General features: G+C 56.0%; 1 pseudogene; it reads left to right on the top strand.

Annotated features, from left to right (window-relative positions):
* LOC147124922 (sodium- and chloride-dependent neutral and basic amino acid transporter B(0+)-like) overlaps positions 1 to 22,264 on the top strand; it is a 643,543-nt pseudogene that overhangs the window by 501,133 nt on the left and 120,146 nt on the right.

The following is a 22,264-nucleotide window of genomic DNA, read 5'->3' as shown; positions in this document are numbered from 1 at the left end:
GTCTGTCATCGCGTGTGCGTCTGTCGGGCTATGTGCTCGAAAGTTACAGGGCGTACCTACGCGCGCGTTACCTCCAAAGAAAGCTTACGCTTCCGAGACGGTTTTAAGCGTATTTACGTTTCGGCCGGGCTAAAATCGCGCCCGCGGTATCCCAAAAACCTTCAACGTTCCGCTCATTAGCATCTCATTATCCGCTCATTAGCGACAGAGTGACCTCGAGCTCGACCAATCGTACGCCGGGTTGCTGGCGTGTGCCACCGGGCCAATCGGTGCGTGTGTGGCCGGGCCTTATCGTTCTGAACCGAGGTGAGTCGCCGCCATCTTGCTTCCATTCTTTTTCCTGCTTTCTGCGTCTTTCTTTTCAAATATACATTTCCACCAAAATAAAACTGAATTTATTAAATTGTTTTTTAAAAAATCACTCATTTATAAACCTAACCTGAACATTCTTTTTCCTACCTTTCCCCGTTTTTTTCTTAGGCCTGAAAGCCTGCGCTTTTCTTGCCCAGCCAGTCCCGAGCTAGGTGATTGCGCTTCTGCTAAGCTCCTCACCTCCCCCCGCCCCCGCCGTGTCATGTTACCAGGGCAACGGCGTCAGCCACGAGGGTCAGGGTGCGCGCGCAGCAGGAGCAGGTGAGACGCGGCGTCTCTGTTCTGCGCTCGGCGGGAGGGGGTGGGGCTCGGCCGCCGGCCGTCTCTCAGAGCCGCAATCGGGCTCGGCTGGGGGGGGGGCGGGGCTCGGACAGCGGGGCACTCGGCCGGGGGGCGGGGCTCGGAGAGCGGGGGCTCTTGGCCTGGACACCTTCCGCCCCCCCGTTCCCCCCCCGCCGCCCCTTCCCCTTCCTCCCGCCCCCCTTCCCCCCCCACCGCCTCCCTTCCCCCCCCCGCCACCACCCTTCCCCCCGCCCCCCCTCTTCCCCTTCCTGACCCCCTTCTCCCCCGCCCCTTCCTCCCGCCCCCCCTTCCCCCCTCCCTTCCCCCCATCCCTTCCCCCCGTCCCATCCCCCCCCTCCCTTCCCCCCCTCCTTTCCCCCCCGCCCCTTTCCCCCCTCCCTTCCCCCTCCTCCCTTCCCTTCCCCCCTCCCTTCCCCCACGCCCCTTCCCCCCGCCCTCCCCTTACCCCCCCGCCCTCCCTTCCCCCACGCTCTCTTCCCCCCACCCGCTCTCTCTCTTCCCCCCAGTCGCTCTCTCTCTTCCCCCCAGTCGCTCTCTCTCTACCCCCCAGTCACTCTCTCTCTTCCCCCCAGTCGCGCTCTCTCTCTCTCTTCTCCCCCCCCCCCCAGTCGCTCTCTCTCTCTCTCTTCCAACAACAACATGCCCTCAAAAAAAGCCTCGGCACCACCGGGCACTTCAGCTAGTCTATATATATAAATCGGTCGGTGTGTCTGTCTGTCTGTCATTCTGTCTGTCATTCTGTCTGTCATTTTGTCTGTCATTGCCTGTGCGTCTGTCGGGCTATGCGCTCGAAAGTTACAGGGCGTACCTACGCGCGCGTTACCTCCAAAGAAAGCTTACGCTTCCGAGACGGTTTTAAGCGTATTTACGTTTCGGCCGGGCTAAAATCCCGCCCGCGGTATCCCAAAAACCTTCAACGTTCCGCTCATTAGCATCTCATTATCCGCTCATTAGCGACAGAGTGACCTCGAGCTCGACCAATCGTACGCCAGGTTGCTGGCGTGTGCCGCCGGGCCAATCGGTGCGTGAGTGGCCGGGCCTTATCCTTCTCAACGAGGTGAGTCGCCGCCATCTTGATTCCAAACTTTTCCTTTCTTTTTTCCCGCTTTCTGCGTCTTAAAAAAAAAGTTGCTTTTAAAACACATATTGTTTTTTAAAAAAATGATTTAGAAAGTAATTAACTTATCTAATCTCATTAATTTTCCTACCTTTCCCCGTTTTTCCAGGTAGGCCTAGAAGCCTCGGCGTCTCCTCTGCACCCACGCCCGAGCTAGGTACCTCCCGGCCCCACTCGAAGGCTGGAGGGCCGAGCCTCAGCGCAGCGCCGCTAGGGTGCGCGCGCAGCAGGAGCTGAGACGTCTCTCTCTGCCTCGGCCGGAGGGCGGGGCTTGCAGAGCGTCCAGCGTTACCCTGGCAACCGGGCCCGCCGGACGTCTCGCACAGCCGCAATCGGCGGTCTTCACCTCGGGGGGGGGGGGGGGGCCGCGACCCTCGGGGGGGGCTGCGACCCTCGGGGGGGTGGGGGGGCCGCGCGCGCAAGCAGGAGCAGCTGAGACGCGGCGTCTCTCTCTCTGGCTTGGTCAGCGTCACGGTTGCCCTGGCAACCGGGCCCGCCGGCCGAGAGAGACGCCGCGTCTCAGCTCCTGCTGCGCGCGCAATCGGCGGTCTTCACCTCGGGGGAGGGCCGCGACCCTCGGGGGGGGCCGCGACCCTCGGGGGGGGGGCCGCGACCCTCGGGGGGGCGACCCTCGGGGGGGCGCCCCCCGCCCTCCCTCCCCTCCCTCCCCCCCCTCCATCCCCCCTCCCCTCCCCCTCCCTTCCCCCCCCCGCCCGCCCTCCCTTCCTCCCCTCCCTCCCTTCCTCCCCTCTGCCCTCCCTTCCCCGCCCTCCCCCTCCCCCCTCCCCCCCGCCCTCCCTTCCCCTCCCTCCCCTCCCCCCCGCCCTCCCTTCCCCTCCCCCTGCCCTCCCTTACCACCCTCCCCCTGCCCTCCCTTCCCCCCTCCCTCCCTTCCTCCCCCCGCCCTCCCTTCCCCGCCCTCCCCCTCCCCCCCTCCCTTCCCCGCCCTCCCCACCCCCTCCCCCCTCCCCCTCGCTCCCCTCCCCCCTCCCCCTCCCTCCCCTCCTGCCCGCCCTCCCTTCCCCTCCCCCTCCCCCTCCCCTCCCTCCCCCCCTCCCCTCCCCTCCCTCTCTTCCCCCCAGTCGCTCTCTCTCTCTCTTCCAACAACAACATGCCCTCGAAAAAGCCTCGGCACTGCCGGGCACTTCAGCTAGTATATATATAAAGGAATCGATCTGTCTGTCTGTCTGTCCTTCTGTCTGTTTGTCCTCATGTGTGCGTCTGTCCGGCTATGCGCTCGAAAGTTATAGAGCGTACCTACGCGCGCATTACCTCTGAAGAAAGCTTACGCTTCTGGGACGGTCGTAAGCGTATTTACTTTTCGGTCGGACCAAAATTGTTCGCGCCTTATGCAAAAAACCTTCAAAATTAAACTCATTATCTGCTACTTAGCATTGATTGACTGACGTCAAGGTTCGACCATTCCTGTGCCGTCACGATTGACCAATCCTACAGTACAGTCCCCTGATGGTTGGCCAATCGGTGTGTGTGTGTGTGGGTGGGACTAATCGTTTTCATCTCAGGGATGTGGCAGCCATTGTTTCACTGCCATTACTTTAGCTTCCAGCTCAAACTACTTTGATCATCCAGCTTTGAAAAAGTTAGTATCTCTTTTAAAAATAACATAAGATTTACCAAAAATGTTTTATAAGTACTTTCACTTTCATCTTTCAAGGTATTAAAAGGTAGAAATGTTGCCCGGCAGCAGATTCACAAAGGGACACAGACAGGGCCCAAAAGCCTGGGACTCGATTTAAAATGTTGCCGGCACCAGATTCACAGAGGGACACAGAGAGGCCCCAAAGCCTGGCACTCGATTTAAACCGCCCGGCCCAAAACAGCCCTGGCAAAGCCGGGCTCCCCCCAGCTATAAGATATATATCTGTGATGGCGGAAATTCGTACTGTGTGATCTGCCGTACATAAGTTTTGACAGCTTACGTAGTGTATGGTATTAGCCAGCTCCGGGAGCGAGTAGTGCTGCGATACAGTGCATCAGAATGGTCCTCTTTCTTTCCGACAAGGAAAGAATGTCTGGAAACAAAAGGGCATTCTTCTCATGGTTATACTAGGCTGTCCTTCTGTTGCTGCTTGTTGAATAATTTCAGATACCGGTGTGCTTTGAGGGCTCTTCTAGCTTTGCAGGTGTTTATAATGAGATACACTACAATGACCAGTTGTACAATTACCAGCGTGTGGGAGGACACGCAAAGCCAGACAGGGATATCTACCCTTGTTCCCCATTCCCACCACATTGGTGACTGTATGTCTGCAATCCCAAGAGCTGTCTTTGTTTTTCTGTTCAAGGGTGAAGTAATGTTTTTGACTGAGGTCCACTGTCTTCAATAAGGCAGTGAGTTTCTCAGGTAAGAGTGGTATAGAGTACCCAAACCGGGCAACATAGTTCTGCAAGTCACTTACATTGTGCTGTACCATGAGGTGAATTGTGGAGGGTTCCGGGATTGGAATGATCCTTTCCTGGGCCACTTGAACTTCTGTCCTAGGTTTAAAGCAAAAGCTTCCGTCCGGTATATCACACCACTCACTCGGGCCGTGCCTATACCGGTGGGCAGTCGTGGCGACACAATATGTCCCACCACCTACATATGCTAGCTGTGGAGGCACATGGCCAGGCGCCATTACCTCCATCGTGCAATTTATAGGTTCTGCCCCAGCAGTGCTAAACCCACATTGTGACCTCCTGAAGGCGTTCAAGTGCTGGGGACACAGTATTACCTGTGCTCCCCGGCTACGGCAAGCAGACAGGTCAGTACCCGTCACTGTGTGCTCCCGCACAATGACATAGGGTGGGACCGTTGTGAAACGGACATGTACCCCCCCACGAATGACCCCGACATTCTCCACACGATACAGGGGTGCTGGTCTGGCGGATGACCCCATCACTGGCATTCGCATAACCACACCCATAATCGTGTGGTTGGATTTCCCACAGTCAACCGGGACAGGATAGTCCTCCGACGCCACTTGAAGCTGGCATGGGCTGAGGGTGCGGCTATCGGGGTGTAGTGCTCCCAGGTGCCGGTTGCTGATCCAGGAGGGGACCCGACCTTGCCTAAGGTCTTCCAAGTTACTGCGGCCCTCTCCCAGCAACCAGGCTCCATAGAGCACACACACCTCATTGTGTGCCGCCTGATCGGAGGCCAGGCAGTCTTCCTTAATCAAGGTGTTTATCGCCCGAGCATGAGCCTCTAGCTGGGCAACAATCTCCTTCAGGTGCACAGTCATAGCCACCCCCTCATGAAGCGTGGAGCCCAAAACATCTCCCTCAGCAGAGCCTGAAACAGCAACTCGGTTTTCCGGGGGCAGAACGCAGGTTAAGAACCACAGATGCAACTGCGTAGTGCACTCCCTGGTACACCAACTTACCCATTGGTACAAATACCAACCCATTCCCAGGTCCCCTAGTGGTGGTCGGACATCCGTGGGCGTCAATGGGTTTGGGCGTGGGTAGGGGTTTCCCCACCTGAGCCAGGAGCTCGATGGCATTGATGGGCACTCGCATACGAGGGGTGACTCAAGCTTCACCGCTTTTATCCCACTCCATCCCATACCCCGTGTCCTGCCACCACCTGGCAAAGGCGATGGATAGCCCCGTTGGGCATACTTGGGCTGATCCCCATAGGCATACGTACATCCCTTCGTCGTAGGCCCACCATTTTTCCCAACACACAGTGACTTCCCCCGGTGACCCCGTGATGGTCCGGTAGGTATCGTTGCTCAGACGTTCCCAGCCTGAGCTCCTGTCCTCGATGTCTGTGCTCAATTTCCTGAGCCACCACCAGCGTCCAAAAGTACATCCCCCTTACATCTCAAACACACCCTTTTCCCCTTGATGCGCTATCAATTACTCATAAAAGACTGAGAGTTAAGAGAGTAACCAAAGGCTTTTATTAGCAAAGAACAGAGCATGCCTCTCGTGGTTGACTGGGTTCCAAGAAGGCAGGGGGCTGCAGGTCAATCACCTTTATACCTGGGCCTGTGGGTGGAGCCAGCCGAGACATGTTGAGGCATGCATAGGTACAACAGTGTGTAACAACAACAACAACAACAACAACAATAACAGTGGTTTACCACATTCACCCCTTGTTTAAAATTGAGTCCGGCGGGGTGAAGTGTACTAAAGGTTCATGTAAGTAAGTCTATCAGGTGGCCTTGTATGCCGTCCTGATCGTCGTGGTGGCGGCGGTGATGGTGCAGCATCCAACGTTGAATCTGGCGTCTCATTGAGTGGTTGGGTGGTCAATGACGGGTCCTGGGGCTGCGGCATGCCGTCTAGCGGGGTTGGGTTGTGGGTAGTGGTGGATGGCAATGGTAGTGTTTCAGGGGCACCCAAAGGTGCTAGATCTCGTGTGGGGGCTGTGTCCTCCTGCCCGTCCGGGTACGCTACGTAAGCATACTGGGGGTAGGTGTGGGTAGTGGTGGGTGGCAAGGGAGCTGTTTCGGGAGCACCCGAAGGTGCAAGGTCTCGTATGGAGACTGTGTCCTCCCGCCCGTCCGGGTACACCACGTAAGCATACTGAGGGTTGGCATGGAGGAGGCTCACCCTCTCGACCAGGGGGTCCGTCTTATGGGACCTCACGTGCTTCCGCAGTAGGACGGGTCCTGGAGAAGTCAACCATGTCGGTAACAAGATCCCCGATGTGGACTTCCTGGGGAAGAAGAACATTCTCTCGTGACGGGTAGCATTGGTGGCTGTACAGAGCAGTGACCGAATGGAATGGAGCGCCGCAGGAAGGACTTCCTGCCAGTGAGAGGTCGGAAGGCCCTTAGATTTCAAGTTTAAAAGGACTGCCTTCCAGACCGTCGCATTCTCCCTTTCCACCTGGCCATTCCCCCGGAGGTTGTAGCTGGTGGTCCTGCTTGTAGCGATACCTCTCGAGAGCAGGTACTGCCGGAGTTCGTCGCTCATAAAGGATGAGCCCCTGTCGCTATGAATATAGCTAGGGAAACCGAACAAGGCGAAGAGGTCATTCAGATATTTAATGACCGTGGTACTGGTCATGTCTGAGCAAGGGATGGCAAACGGGAAACGGGAGTACTCATCAATTATGTTGAGGAAGGACACATTGCGGTCGGAGGAGGGGAGGGGCCCTTTAAAATCGACACTGAGCCGTTCAAAGGGGCATGTGGCTTTGATCAGGCTTGCTCTGTCTGGCCTATAAAAATGCGGTTTGCACTCGGCACAGATTTGGCAGTTCCTGGTCATGGTCCTGACCTCCTCGATGGAGTAGGGCAGGTTACGGGATTTGATGAAGTGAAAAAACCTGGTGACCCCCGGGTGGCAGAGGTCATTGTGGAGGGTCTTCAGTCTATCGACCTGCGCGTTGGCGCATGTACCACGTGATAGGGCATCTGGGGGCTCATTGAGTTTCCCGGGCCGGTACAAGATATCATAATTGTAGGTGGAGAGTTCGAATCTCCACCTCAAGATCTTGTCGTTCTTGATTTTGCCCCTCTGCTTATTATTAAACATAAAAGCTACTGAACGCTGGTCAGTGAGCAGGGTAAATCGTTTTCCGGCCAGGTAATGCCTCCAATGTCGCACAGCTTCCACAATGGCCTGGGCCTCCTTTTCGACAGAGGAGTGTCGAATCTCGGGGCCCTGGAGGGTCCTTGAGAAAAAGGCCACGGGTCTCCCCACCTGGTTAAGGGTTGCAGCTAGGGCAAAGTCGGATGCGTCGCTCTCCACTTGGAAAGGGATGGACTCATCCACTGCGTGCATTGTGGCCTTCGCAATATCTCCTTTTATGAGAGTGAAGGCTGCACAGGCCTCTGCTGTCAGGGGGAAGGAGGTGGACTTGATGAGGGATCTGGCTTTGTCCGCATAGTTGGGCACCCACTGAGCATAGTACGAGAAAAACCCTAGGCATCTCTTCAGTGCTTTTTGGCAGTGGGGGAGGGGGAGCTCCATAAGGGGGCGCATCCTGTCGGGGTCGGGGCCGATGACTCCGTTCTCCACTACACAGCCAAGAATGGCAAGGCGCTTGGTACGAAACATACATTTGTCCTTGTTGTATGTTAGGTTCAGCCGCTGGGCCGTATGGAGGAATTTCTCTAGATTAACATCATGGTCCTGCTGGTCGCGGCCGCAGATGGTGACGTTGTCTAGATAGGGGAAAGTGGCCTGGAGCGCGTTCTGGTCGACCATCCGGTCCATCTCCCGTTGGAAGACTGAAACCCCATTGGTGACGCCGAAGGGAACTCTGAGGAGGTGGTAGAGACGACCGTCAGCTTCAAAAGCTGTGTACTGGCGGTCCTCAGCCCTGATGGGGAGCTGGTGGTATGCCGACTTCAGATCAATCGTCGAGAACACCCGGTATTGTGCTATCTGATTGACCATGTCAGATATGCGGGGGAGTGGGTATGCATCTAGCTGGGTGTAGCGATTGATCGTCTGGCTGTAGTCAATAACTAGGCGCTGTTTTTCGCCAGTCTTCACTACCACCACTTGTGCTCGCCATGGGCTGGTGCTACTTTCAATAATCCCTTCCTTCAGGAGTCTTGCTACCTCGGATTTAATGAAGCTCCTATCCCCGGCACTGTAACGCCTGCTTTTGGTAGCGATGGGCTTACAGTCGCGGGTGAGGTTAGCGAACAAGGAAGGGGGGGGGACTTTAAGGGTGGAGAGGCTGCAAATGGTGCGCAGCGGGCGGTTTAAAAGCTGCTGGCTGCAGACTGTGAGTGGGGGGAGGGGTCCGTCGTATGCTAATGTGACACTCTTAAGGTTGCACTGAAAATCCAACCCCAGTAGAACGGCAGCGCAAAGATGGGGCAGGACCAGGAGTTTAAAATTTTTGTATTCTGTGCCCCTTACTGAAAGGGTCACTACACAGTAGCCACCGACGTCCGCTGACTGGGCTTTGGAAGCCAAAGAGATCCGATGTCGCGTCGGCAGTACCGGGAGAGAGTAACTGCGCACCGTGTCGGGGTGGATAAAGCTTTCCGTGCTCCCGCTGTCAAAAAGGCAGGTAGTGGCGCGGCCGTTTACCTTAATGTCCATCATGGACCTGGACAGTTGATGAGGGAGAGATTGGTCCAGCGTCACGGAGGCCAGCGTATGGTCGAGCGAGTCGATGTGGTCGTCAGATGAGGCGGTGGTTGAGTCTGGGTCCCCCGTGGTTGAAGTTGGAGACGTCCGAGATGGCGGACAAAATGGCGGCGCCCATGGTCCCGATCCCCACGCGGCTGGGGGAGCCCAAGATGGCGGACAAGATGGCTGCCCCCACGGTTCGCACGCGGCGCTGCTGGCGTTAGCGGTTTTACCTTTGCAGGCGCTGACATAGTGTCCTTTCTTCCCGCAGCCGGAGCAGGTAGCGTTTCTCGCCGGGCAGCGTGCTCTGGGGTGTTTTGCCTGGCCACAAAAATAACATTTCTGTGCCTTGGACGCCGCAGCAGCAGTTGAAGGTGGCGGTCCCATGACCCAAGGTTGTGGCGTCCACGTTGTGGAGCGGTTAGGGGAGAAGGCGTCCATATTCCTGTGGGCCGCGTCGAGCGAGAGCGCGAGGGACACTGCCTTTCTCAGGTCCATTTCTCCCTTTTCCAACAGTCTCTGCCGGGAGTAGTCGGACCTTAGACCCGCAACGAAAGCATCTCGGATCAGTCCCTCCGTGTGTGCTGCGGCTGATGCTTCTTTGCAATCGCAGTCTCGGCCGAGTATCCGTAGTGCCCGTAGGAAGGCCTCCACCGATTCCCCGGGCTGCTGTCTGCGGGATCTTAAGAGGTGCTGGGCATAGACCGTATTTACCGGGCGTGCGTATTGCCCTTTTAGCAGACCGATAGCCGCCGCGTAGGTCGTCGCCTCCTGGATTATTGTATAAACTTGGTGGCTCACCTTTGAGGCCAGGATTTCCAAATTGTTTTCGTCCAGGGTCACAGTTGAGGCTTGCAGGTAGGCCTCGAAGCAGCGCAGCCAATGCGTGAATTTGGTAGCCGAACCCGCTTCTTGGGTGTCTAGGTCCAGGCATGTTGGTCTGAGGGCTCGCAGCAGCTCCTGTTGCTCAGCGTTTGGTGCAGCAGCCTGCTGTTCAGCGTTTGGTGCAGCAGCCTGCTGTTCCGCGTTTGGTGCAGCAGCCTGCTGTTCAGCAAATGTCGACATTTTGTTTTTGCTAATAAAATTGATGCGCTATCAATTACTCATAAAAGACTGAGAGTTAAGAGAGTAACTAAAGGCTTTTATTAGCAAAGAACAGAGCATGCCTCTCGTGGTTGACTGGGTTCCAAGAAGGCAGGGGGCTGCAGGTCAATCACCTTTATACCTGGGCCTGTGGGTGGAGCCAGCCGAGACATGTTGAGGCATGCATAGGTACAACAGTGTGTAACAACAACAACAACAACAACAACAATAACAGTGGTTTACCACACCCCTCTGTCACCCTAACCCAGGAAGTGGCCAGCTCGATGTTCGGACAGGGGATGGAGGCCTCTCCGTAAGTAACGCTCTTGTGGCTTGAATACCGGGTGGAATTCGAGCCCAACCACCCAGGCCATCTTCCCTCGTGGAAGTAGGTGGCCTGGTCTTCTGCCTCCATGACCCCTTCTCCCGTGTTTGCGGTTGGCGCCCTGCCCCTGGAAAACCCATACACCAGGGACTTCTTGGTGTCCCCTCGGCGTCCGGTGCAGGTCCCCATGTAGGTGAGTATCATCACGATGGTCCATAGCATCTTCTGGAACACAAATTGAAAAACACAGTCTTGCCTGAGACATCTTCAGGCTCGACTGGAGTAGCACCAAGTTTTGTTTTCCTTGCTTAACCAAAACACCATCACCTCACTGCAAAATCACCCAAACTATCAATTAGGTGCTATGTACAAGGCCACCCATCTCCGGGTGGCCAGGTCAGTCTCTGTAACTGCCTCCCCTTTCCTGGTCATCTTGTTGACCTTGTCCAGGGGATCGAGATACCCCCTTCCATAGGGCTTGCAGGAGGACCTCCTTCAACTGTCCCCCTGTGTCTGGTGCTTGTTCTGGGGATTGTGACGGGGACTTACCCCTCACAGTACAGAGTTTACCCTTCCGGCGCTTCCTCTGCTTTTGAACCCTTGTATTTGCGGAAGGATACATGGGGGACCAAGTCACACTGGGTCGGACCGCCCGGGAACTACGCCTCACCGGTGGCACAAAGTCCCACATCATGGGCAGTATCCCTTTGTCCTCCCACTGATCCTCCCCTTCCTTTGCTTTTCCGGTTGCTATGCTTAACACAATTCCCTTCTCTGCTGCGGGCCGCATGGCTTCCCTCGGCTGCGCGTCGGTTTCACACTGAGCTCCAGCCTCCCTGTGACCTTGACTTTGAACTTCCTGTCCTGTCCTTCCTGCCTGTCTGTCAAGTTGTGTGATGTCTCCACAGTGGCAGAGGACCATCCCGGGTGGCATAGCTTTCGGGCCGACATCGACCTCTGTCAAAGCTGCCACGCCCAGCGGGGCGTCCTCTGTCACTTCTGGGGGTTCTCTGGGTTTGGGGACCTTCTTCCTTCCTGCCCTAGTGGGGTCAAACCGCTTACATTGGTTGATGTGGTACCACTTCACCCGGCGGGGTAATTGGACCGCATAAACCATTGGGCTGGCCTTATCGACAATACTATAAGGACCCATGTACAATGGTTCGAACACCCCCACTCTGGCGAAGCTGCGGACCATGAAGAGGTCGCCGACTTCCCAGTCCTGCTGCTTGCGGGGTTCCAGCAGCAGTTTGTTGCTGCGGTGCTGTTTCCCCATATTGGTGGCCGCTTGCCAGTGAACCTGCTGCAGTCGTTCCAGCAGATTCCCAGCAAAGCGGTCCCGGTCTGTTTCCCGAAGCTGTCCTTCGGTGAGGCCGGGCACCAATACGTGTACCGGGGCCCTCATGGGCCGTCCGGTCATCAGCTCATGGGGCGAGTACCCTGTGCTCTTCGATCGACTGGCTCGAATTCCCATGAGGACCAGAGGCAAGACCTCTACCCATTTGTTCGGTGAGTCCCCTGTCTCCTTGCGGAGTCTTTCTTTAATGGTGCGGTTCATGCGTTCCACTGGACCTGAGGACTGGGAGTTGTAAGCAACATGCAATTTTGCCCTAATTCCCAGTAACTTTAGGATGGCCTGCATCACCTGGCCAGTGAAGTGACTCCCCTGGTTGGACTCCACAAACTGTGGCAGTCCCCACCTTGAAAACACCTCCCTGACCAGGATCCTGGCCGTCCCTATTGCGGTGGCTGTTCGGCAGGGGAAGGCCTCCACCCACTTGGAGAATACGTCTACCAACACCAGGCAGTACTTGTATCCTCCCTGGGCGGTCGGTAGGGGTCTTATGCAGTCGACCTGGATCGACTGCCATGGTCCCTCTAACCGCCTTATGTGCCCCATGGATGCCTTTCTTTTCTGGGGGTCTGGGTTGTTTGCTACACACACCAGGCAGGCTGCACAGAAGTCGCGGGCGTCAGTCCGGAGATCTGTACACCACGCTGCCTGTTCCACCTTCTGCCAGGTGGACTCTGGCCCGGGATGTCCTGCACCTGGACCCTCATGGGCCAGTTGTAGGAACTCCTGCTGGTGTTGCACTGGGACCACCCACTTGTCCCGCTTGAACAGCATCCCTTCCTTCACAGCTACGTCCGCAATATCATACGGGCCCTCTGCTTTTCCTCCATCGAGGATGATTGTTATGGCTGCCTTGAGGATGGGATCCTGCGCCTGTGCCATTCTCAGGTCCGGGGCCAATCCTACCCCTGCGCTCCCTGGTGCCCTCGGCTGGCCTCTGACAGCTACTACACTGCCTTTCTCGTACGGGTCCCAGAAGCGGCCGGTCTGTGCTCCCTCTCTGGCTAGCAGGTCAGCTCGCTGGTTACCCTCTGCCCGTGGCTCGGTCTTAGAGTGGGCTTTTACTTTATGGATGTAGATGCCCCTACTACTCCCTAGGGCTGCCACTATCCTCATTAGCAGGGGCTTGGTGACCAGGGGTCTCCCATCCGCGGAGGTGTACCCCCTGTGGGACCAAATCGACAGATACTCTGTACACGAATTGCATGTGAACATACTGTCCGAGCAAATCGTGTACGGGGTGGGGAATTCCTCGGGGTGAGTGACCACGTACATCACCACCGAGAGTTCAGCCTGCTGGGTGCTCAGGGTGCTGGGGAGTTTAAGTGCCAAGGCTATGCCTGCCTTGGGGTCCCAAACTCCGCAACCCGTGAGTCTTGTACCCGCGGACATTGAACTTGACCCATTGACGTAGATCTCGCGGCCTGTGGGATGTATCCCTGCCAGAAATCCAAAGTCGACGTCCCACACCCTCTCTACTGAGCATCTATGCGGTTCCCCTGCATAAGTAAGGTTGGCTGCGAGCTTTGGCTCACAGAGGCCTCTGACCCTTTTCGCCATCTGGGAGAGGAGGCGGGTCCAGCGAGTGATTCTTGCTCTGCTGACCATCCCATCTTTTATCCTCCCATCAAGCAGCATCTGGGTCGGGGTATGATGGGTGAGGAGTGTGATAGGGGATACTACTGTGAAGACTTGTGACCTCTTCACTGCCCAGTGAGTATCCAACAGATGACTCTCACAGCTTGAGTGCACTTTCTCCACATCCGTGAGGACCCCAGACGAGGACACCACCGGTCTCAGCCGTCCGTGCCTTTCCTGTAGAAGCACGGCACTCAGGCTGTCCCTGCTGGCTGCCACTTCCAAAAAGAAATCCTCACCCCCATCAATTGCCCCCAGTGCAGGTGCTTTTTGCAAATCTTGCTTCAATCGAAGGAATGCAGCCTGACAGCCGCCATCCCATTCCCACTCAACCCCCTTGTGGAGGAGCCTGAGCAGGGGGGCTGCTGTGGCTGCATAATCCTCGATGAAGTCCCTGCAACAGCCCATGATCCCCAGAAAGGATTGAACTCCGGACACATTGATCGGTACCGGGAGTTCCTGCACTGTCCGCCTTCGGGCCTCATCAATGCCCCTTTCTCCTGCCCTTAAGGTTAAACCCAGGAACTTGACTTCCCTCAACCCTATCTGGGCCTTCTTGGGGTTTATTTTAAACCCGCCGTCTTTCAGCGCAACCAACAGCTCAGCCAGCATTTGACCGTGTTGTTCCCTGCTCTCTGTGAAGAGCAGCAGGTCGTCCACGTACTACACCAGTTGTCCTGGCTGGCTGAAACCCTTTAGACAATTGGCCATGCACTGGTGGAAGATGCTAGGGCTATTGTGGAATCCCTGTGGGAGGCAGGTCCAAGTATACTGTTGCTCCCTGAACGTGAAAGCAAACTTGTATTGGTCCTCTCTCCTCACAGGGATCGAAAAGAAGCCGTTTGAAATGACTAGCACCGTAAACGTGGTGGCTGAAACAGGGATCTCTCGGATCAGGTCTGCAACCGCCGCCACCATGGGAGCGCAAGTCGGGATGTTCTTATTGAGCACCTGATAGTCCACCGTGGCTCTCCATGAGTTGTCCGGTTTCCTGACCGGCCAAAGGGGAGAGTTTACGTGGGTGGCTGTGGGCCTCAGAACACCCTGCTCGACTAGCCTCTCTTGGGAAGTTGTATTGTCTTTGGGGCCTAGACATGGGATCCCCATCTATTCTGACCTCCACACCTGTGACTCTCCCACAGTCGTGCTTGTGGGTGGCAAATGCTGCGATATTGGCTCGCACATAGGCCCTGTCCTCGGCTGGGGTGCCACTGGCCAGAAGCTCCAGGTCGTAGCCCCCCTTTGGCTTCACTGTACAGAGAGTCTCCTTATCCTGCACCTTGTCAATCATCATAACTCCCTTCTTGGTCCCCGGGTCTACGGTTCCCCACAGACAATGGTTCCGCAAGTCTACCAGGATCTGGTGGGCGATTACAAAGTCAGCCCCCAGTATCCCCTTGTCAGCCTGCTCCCACTTCATCAGGATACACTTCCACTTCGCAGTCAGTGCGCCTTACTGAAGCGTAAGTGGGAGTGAGAAGTACCCTGTCTTCTCATTCCCTGTGAAACCCACTAGTTCATGGGGCACCCCGCTGGATAGAGGCGAAGCCCCCGGATCCTCCGCATGGTCGATGGTGTTGGAAGCACCCGTGTCCAACAGGTAGGTTCCCCGTGCTCCCTCCACCTCCATCTTCACCAACGGTCTACCCCATGAGTCATAATCTAGTGGGCACAAGTATGCAGGCTGCGTGGGCTGTAGTCATTGTTCCCGTGGTTGTGGAGACATGGGGATTTCCCTTCCTACGGCTACATCTATGCGTCCCGTCCCTGCCATCAGCTGTCGGTGTGCTACCACTGCGTTTTCAGAAACTTCGTTTGCCTGTCCTTTCTTTCCTCCGGACGGGGCAGTCGCGGGAGGGTTTCTTCCTCCCTGCGCCTAGGGTGGATTGCTCCTACAACTACTTCGGTAGTGGCCGGGCTTCCCACACCCGTAACACACTCCCCTCTTATCGGATGGGTGCTTGCCCTCCTGATACCATTCCCTTTTTGGATTAGCGTTTGAGTGCACTTTGTGCACTCGCCCCTTTGTGGGTTTGTCCAGCTTTTCATCTGGGGTTTCCCTGTTACGCTGGGTAACCGACATCCTTTCTGCCACCGCCTCTTCGGTGAGGTTAAGGTCTCTGGCATCTGCCCACGTCTTAATACAGGGCAGACTGTTTGCGATAATCATCCGGAACCACGCTTCACGCTGGTCCATTGTAAGAGCCTCTCTATCCAGGATATTGCCACAGGCTGCACGGTACACCGTCCACAGCCTGTCCACGTATACCTGCGGGGCTTCCCCAGGTAACTGGCTGGTCTTGTTGAGCCTGTCAAGGGGGTTCCCATCGTTACACCCCAGGGCTTCTAAGATGGCCCGTTGTAACCGCTCTGGGGTGACCTGCCCCTTTCTACAGGCTGTAGGGAGGACCTGGTACTCCCTCCCCTCTATTGAGAATAGCAGCATCTTTACTGCTTCTTGGTCATCACAATTGTTCATTTCTGCCGCCTGTGCAATGTTAGAGAAATTTACAGATGGATCTCCCCCCCCTCTGGTGAGCGTGGGGATATGTACAATCATGGCCTTCAGAGCTGGAGCTGCGTGCGGGACTACAAACTCACTGTCCAGTGGCCCACGGGCCTGTGCACCTTGTGGAGGCCTGTACTTTTTCTGGACCACTGGACACATAGGTCCCACCGCAGACTCCGCAGCTGGGGTCCCTATTTCCTCGACCTCCTCTTCCTCTGCCTCGGATTCTGATCCTACAGACCCAATGCCTTCCGTGGGTGACCCATACCCCTTGGGCTGGACCGGCTCTACCTGTCTGGTCCCATACCCTTTTAGTTGGGCCGGACCTCCCTGTTCGGTCCCCCGCCCTGTGGGCTCCCTGGTCTGCACCCTTGGTTCCCCCCGTGGCTCGACCGGACCGACCGGTGCTTCGGGAGGCGGTTGGCTGTCCTTCGCAGCCGGGTCCTCTACTATTCCCCAATGCTCTGATCTGTTGTCAGCCCTCTTTGGCTCTAACAAACAGATCGTGCCCTTCGCCTGGGCAAGAGATTGGAGCAGCGACTGAACCCGTTCTCTGCAAGGCCCGTGATCTGTTTTCTTGAAACCCTCCTTGCAGTGAACTCTATATGCCGCCTGCAAATCGATGAGCTGGCCTTCCAGCTCTTCGATTTTCTGTGCATAAGTAACGTTCAACTTCTTAACCTTGCGCTCCCCAGCCTTAGCCTCGGTCACCTGCCCCTGCAGGCATTGTTGCTGGCTGCGGGAGGCTTCCTCCTCTTTGGCCTTTTTTTCCCTTTCCTCAAACAGCTCTAACATGATCCTCTGACCTGTGGCTTCCCTAGCTTCTGAGGTGAGCAGCGCCTTTTGCAGCTCCTCGCTAATCCTGGCTATCTCGCAGTCCGATGCCCGGACCTGCCTTGTCAGGCATATGAGCCAGATTGCCTTTTCTATCTTCCTATTATGCTTTGATCCTGCCATCCACTGGGCCGCCGCGTCCACGGGACGTGGTGCCCTGCTTAGGTTCTGTACCCACTCTTTTGTGAAGTTTACCTTGGAAATAGCATAGGCGGAGATTCTCTTCTCCATCTTAGATTTACCAAAAACCACTGTTTCCGAGGTCGATCATTCATTCTCCCACTGGACCCCTGCCACGGTTGCCATTGTGTAGGGAGATGGGGCTCTGCTCTGCCCAATTGCAGGGGTCTTTAGTGCCTGTTGATGTATTGGGCCTCGGTCTCCTTTATACCCTTGCAGCTTATGTTAGCCTGTAGGTCGGGTGTCACTAAACACCCTCTAAGGAGATAGAGAACAACAGCTTATAGAGGAGGACTAAAATACGGTGGCGACCCGCACAGTTTATACCTAATCTGTGGGGTACTCCTGAGCCCAAGTGCTCCTGGAGTCCTCTCTCTTTTCCCTAGTCTGCTGTTCCCTTGTTTGGCGGGTTCGAAGCGCCCTAATGCCCCTATCTGGTTCTAACTCCAAAATTTGGGTGGAGAACGATGCACTTTAAATAGACACTCGGAGACAAGTAGTCCCCGGGAAAAGAACAGGTGACAACCAATTTTATTTGCCAAGGTAAGTTCTACCACAAACGTAATAAACACACACACACATTTATAATTATATAAATAAAATATGAGAGAGAACGGACACAACGAGAATGTTTACACAGTTTTATCTTTACCAAGTCCAATCCCACCAACCCACTTTCCTACCTAAACTAGACTGACAGTTGCAGGCCCTTGGATTATACTCACAGCCTCCTCCCTTGACAAATGGAATTTTGAGTGCGGTTGTTGGGTTGTTGTTGTTGCTGTCGTCGTCGGAATTCGACCTGTGCCTCGGGGTTCACCGTACCCCGAACCTCGGAGAGGACCTTGCTGCGTCTGGTCGGGTTTTCTCGAAGTTTGGTTTTGTTGATTGCACTTTCGGTCGGTTGTCGTTGGTTGGTTTGTGCTTGATGGAAAAGGTTCCTGAAATGACTGGAGTGAATGCCGTCTTCCACAGCCACTTCGGTCGTTGGTGTCTTCTTGTCGAGGTCCCCGGAACGAGAGTCGGTATACAGTACGGCTTCTTGCGGCAATGTTGCGCCGTCTGGTAGCGGAGTAAACCTTCAGTATACCGATTGAGCCTGGGGCCTGATGACGGATCTTCTGCTCAGTGCGGTTGGAATCTTTAGATGTTAGTTCGCCCCAGTTCATCACTCCTGGGCTCATCTTTTCCCTCAGCATCTTAACTCGCTCTCCTGTTCGTTTTTCTGGTAATAGTTCTCTCTCAGCGTTGGTTCTTCTTGTGTTCCATATTTATACAGGTAGGTGTGAGGACAGGGGTATTGTTTTGAGTGCACATCGGCTCCTCCAAGTCTGCTGCCCCATTGTGTCAGCCCTGGGACTTGATTAGTTTTGTCACCTCTTAATTGTAGTGATCCCAAGATTTTTGCCCCTAGTCCGAGTTGATTAAGGTGATGATGGCTTGTATTCATAGCCCGATTAGGGGTGAGTCACATATTCAAACCCAGACCGGGTGGTCCCCATTGGCTGGGGGTTTCCTCGCTTCAGGTCTGACTCGGTCCCCTGATTGGCCTTTGAGAATGCACTCTGCTTTGATTGGCCGACATCTATGGCTTGCCTCTGAGCAACAGTCCCCTGTATTCAGATGTCCCAGGCATATCCCAGCCTGCTTGTCGGGACCTCTGCCTTGGCCGAAAATGTTGGTTTTAAACTGTATAAGGCAATCCAATTTTTGGTAAAACGTGGTTGTGGATTTTCGAACCCTACACACTCACCGAGCAGGGGTCACTCACCGAGCAGTGGCCACTCACCGAGCAGGAGCCACTCACCGAACAGGAGCCACTCACCGAGCAGGATGCACACACCGAGCAGGAGCCACTCACTGAGCAGGAGCCACTCACCGAGCAGGATCCACTGACCAAATCATTCACCGAGCAAGATCCATTCACCCAGTCTCTCCCCGAGCAGGATCCAGTCACTGAATCTCTCACCGAGTAGCATCCACTCACCGAGCCACTCATTGAGCAGGATCCATTCACTGAGTCTCTCACCGAGCTGGATCCACTCACTGAGCCACTCACCAAACAGAATCCGCTCACCGAGCAGAATCCACTCACCGAGCCACTCACCGAGCAGGATGCACTCACCGAGCCACTCACCGAGAGGATCCACTCAGCAATCCACTCACCGAGCAGAATCCACTCACCGAGCTACTCACCCAGCAGGATCCACTCACTGAGCAGGACCCACTCACCGAGCCACTCACCGAGCAGGATCCACTCACTGAGCCACTCACTGAGCAGGATCCACTCTGATTATCTCCCTGAGCAGGATCCACTCACCAAGCCACTCACCAAGCAGAATCCACTCACCGAGCCACTCACCGAGCAGGAACCACTCACCGAATCACTCACCGAGCAGGATCCACTCACCGAATAGGATCCACTCAACGAGCCACTCACCAAATAGGATCCACTCACTGAGTCTATCCCCGAGCATTATCCACTCACCGAGCCACTCACCGAGCAGGATACATTCACTGAGTTTCTCACCAAGCAGGATCCACTAACCAAGCAGGATCCACTCACCGAGTCACTCACCGTGCTGGATCCACTCACCGAGTCACTCACCGAGCTGGATCCACTCACCAAGCTACTCACCAAGCAGGATCCACACATCGAGCAGAATCCACTCACTGAGCAGAATCCACTCAACGAGCCACTCACCGAGCAGGATCCACTCACCGAGTCACTCACCGAGCAGGATCCACTCACTGAACCACTCACTGAATAGGATCCACTCACCGAGCCACTCATCGAGTAGAATCCACTCACGGAGCCACTCACCAAGCAAGATCCACTCACCAAGCAGAATCCACTCACCGAGCCACTCACCGAGCAGGATCCACTCACCGAGTCACTCACCGAGCAGAATCCACTCACCGAGCCACTCACCAAGCAAGATCCATTCTGAGTCTCTCCCTGAGCAGGATCCACTCACCGAGCCACTCACCAAGCAGGATCCCCTGACCGAGCAGAATCCACTCACCGAGCAGAATCCACTCAACAAGCCACTCACCGAGCCACTCACCAAGCAGAATCCACTCACTGAGCCACTCACCAAGCAGGATCCACTCACCGAGCAGGATCCACTCACCGAGCAGGATTCACTCACTGAGCCACTCACCGAGCAGGATCCACTCACCGATCCACTCACCGAGCAGAAACTACTCACCGAGCCACTCACTGAGCAGGATCCATTCACTGAGCCACTTACCGAATAGGATCCACTCACCGAGCAAAATCCACTCACCGAGCCACTCACCGAGGAGGATCCACTCACCGAGCCACTCACCAAGCAGGATCCACTCTGAGTCTCTCCCCGAGCAGGATCCAGTCACTGAGCCACTCACCAAGCAGGATCCACTCAACGAGCAGAATGCACTCAACGAGCCACTCACCGAGCAGGAGCCACTCACCAAGCAGAATCCACTCACCGATCCACAGACTGAGCAGGAGCCACTCACCGAGCAGGAGCCACTCACCGAGCAGGAGCCACTCACCAAGCAGAATCCACTCACCGAGCAGGAGCCACTCACCGAGCAGGATCCACACACCGAGCAGGATCCACGCACCGAGCAGGAGCCACTCACCGAGCAGGAGCCACTCACCGAGCAGGATCCACGCACCGAGCAGGATCCACGCACCGAGCAGGAGCCACTCACCGAGCAGGAGCCACTCACCGAGCAGGAGTCACTCACCGAGCAGGAGCTACTCACCGAATCACTCACCGAGCAGGATCCGCTCACCTAGTCTCTCCCCGAGCAGGATCCACTCACTGAATCTCTCACCGAGTAGGATCCACTCACTGAATCTCTCACCGAGTAGGATCCACTCACTGAGCCGCCACTCACCGAGCAGGATCCATTCACTGAGTCTCTCTCCGAGCAGGATCCACTAACTGAATCACTCACCGAGCAGGATCCACTCACCTAGTCTCTCCCCGAGCAGGATCCACTCACTGAATCTCTCACCGAGTAGGATCCACTCACTGAATCTCTCACCGAGTAGGATCCACTCACTGAGCCGCCACTCACCGAGCAGGATCCATTCACTGAGTCTCTCTCCGAGCAGGATCCACTAACCGAATCACTCACCGAGCTGGATCCACTCACTGAGCCACTCACCGAACAGAATCCACTCACCAAGCAGGATCCACTCACCGAGCCACTCACCGAGCAGGATCCACTCACCGAGCCAGTCACCGAGAGGATCCACTCACCAATCCACTCACCGAGCAGAATCCACTCACCGAGCCACTCACCCAGCAGGATCCACTCACCGAGTCACTCACCGAGCAGGATCCACTCACTGAACCACTCACTGAATAGGATCCACTCACCGAGCCACTCATCGAGTAGAATCCACTCACGGAGCCACTCACCAAGCAAGATCCACTCACCAAGCAGAATCCACTCACCGAGCCACTCACCGAGCAGGATCCACTCACCGAGTCACTCACCGAGCAGAATCCACTCACCGAGCCACTCACCAAGCAAGATCCATTCTGAGTCTCTCCCTGAGCAGGATCCACTCACCGAGCCACTCACCAAGCAGGATCCCCTGACCGAGCAGAATCCACTCACCGAGCAGAATCCACTCAACAAGCCACTCACCGAGCCACTCACCAAGCAGAATCCACTCACTGAGCCACTCACCAAGCAGGATCCACTCACCGAGCAGGATCCACTCACCGAGCAGGATTCACTCACTGAGCCACTCACCGAGCAGGATCCACTCACCGATCCACTCACCGAGCAGAAACTACTCACCGAGCCACTCACTGAGCAGGATCCATTCACTGAGCCACTTACCGAATAGGATCCACTCACCGAGCAAAATCCACTCACCGAGCCACTCACCGAGGAGGATCCACTCACCGAGCCACTCACCAAGCAGGATCCACTCTGAGTCTCTCCCCGAGCAGGATCCAGTCACTGAGCCACTCACCAAGCAGGATCCACTCAACGAGCAGAATGCACTCAACGAGCCACTCACCGAGCAGGAGCCACTCACCAAGCAGAATCCACTCACCGATCCACAGACTGAGCAGGAGCCACTCACCGAGCAGGAGCCACTCACCGAGCAGGAGCCACTCACCAAGCAGAATCCACTCACCGAGCAGGAGCCACTCACCGAGCAGGATCCACACACCGAGCAGGATCCACGCACCGAGCAGGAGCCACTCACCGAGCAGGAGCCACTCACCGAGCAGGATCCACGCACCGAGCAGGATCCACGCACCGAGCAGGAGCCACTCACCGAGCAGGAGCCACTCACCGAGCAGGAGTTACTCACCGAGCAGGAGCTACTCACCGAATCACTCACCGAGCAGGATCCGCTCACCTAGTCTCTCCCCGAGCAGGATCCACTCACTGAATCTCTCACCGAGTAGGATCCACTCACTGAATCTCTCACCGAGTAGGATCCACTCACTGAGCCGCCACTCACCGAGCAGGATC

Source organism: Somniosus microcephalus, chromosome 1 (genome assembly GCF_052327205.1).
Source record: "Somniosus microcephalus isolate GS21.2 chromosome 1, FLI_Smic_1.0, whole genome shotgun sequence".
Classification (NCBI taxonomy): Eukaryota; Metazoa; Chordata; class Chondrichthyes; order Squaliformes; family Somniosidae; genus Somniosus; species Somniosus microcephalus.
Note: the sequence above shows the minus strand (reverse complement) of the source record. Positions and strands in the feature narration are given on the sequence as shown.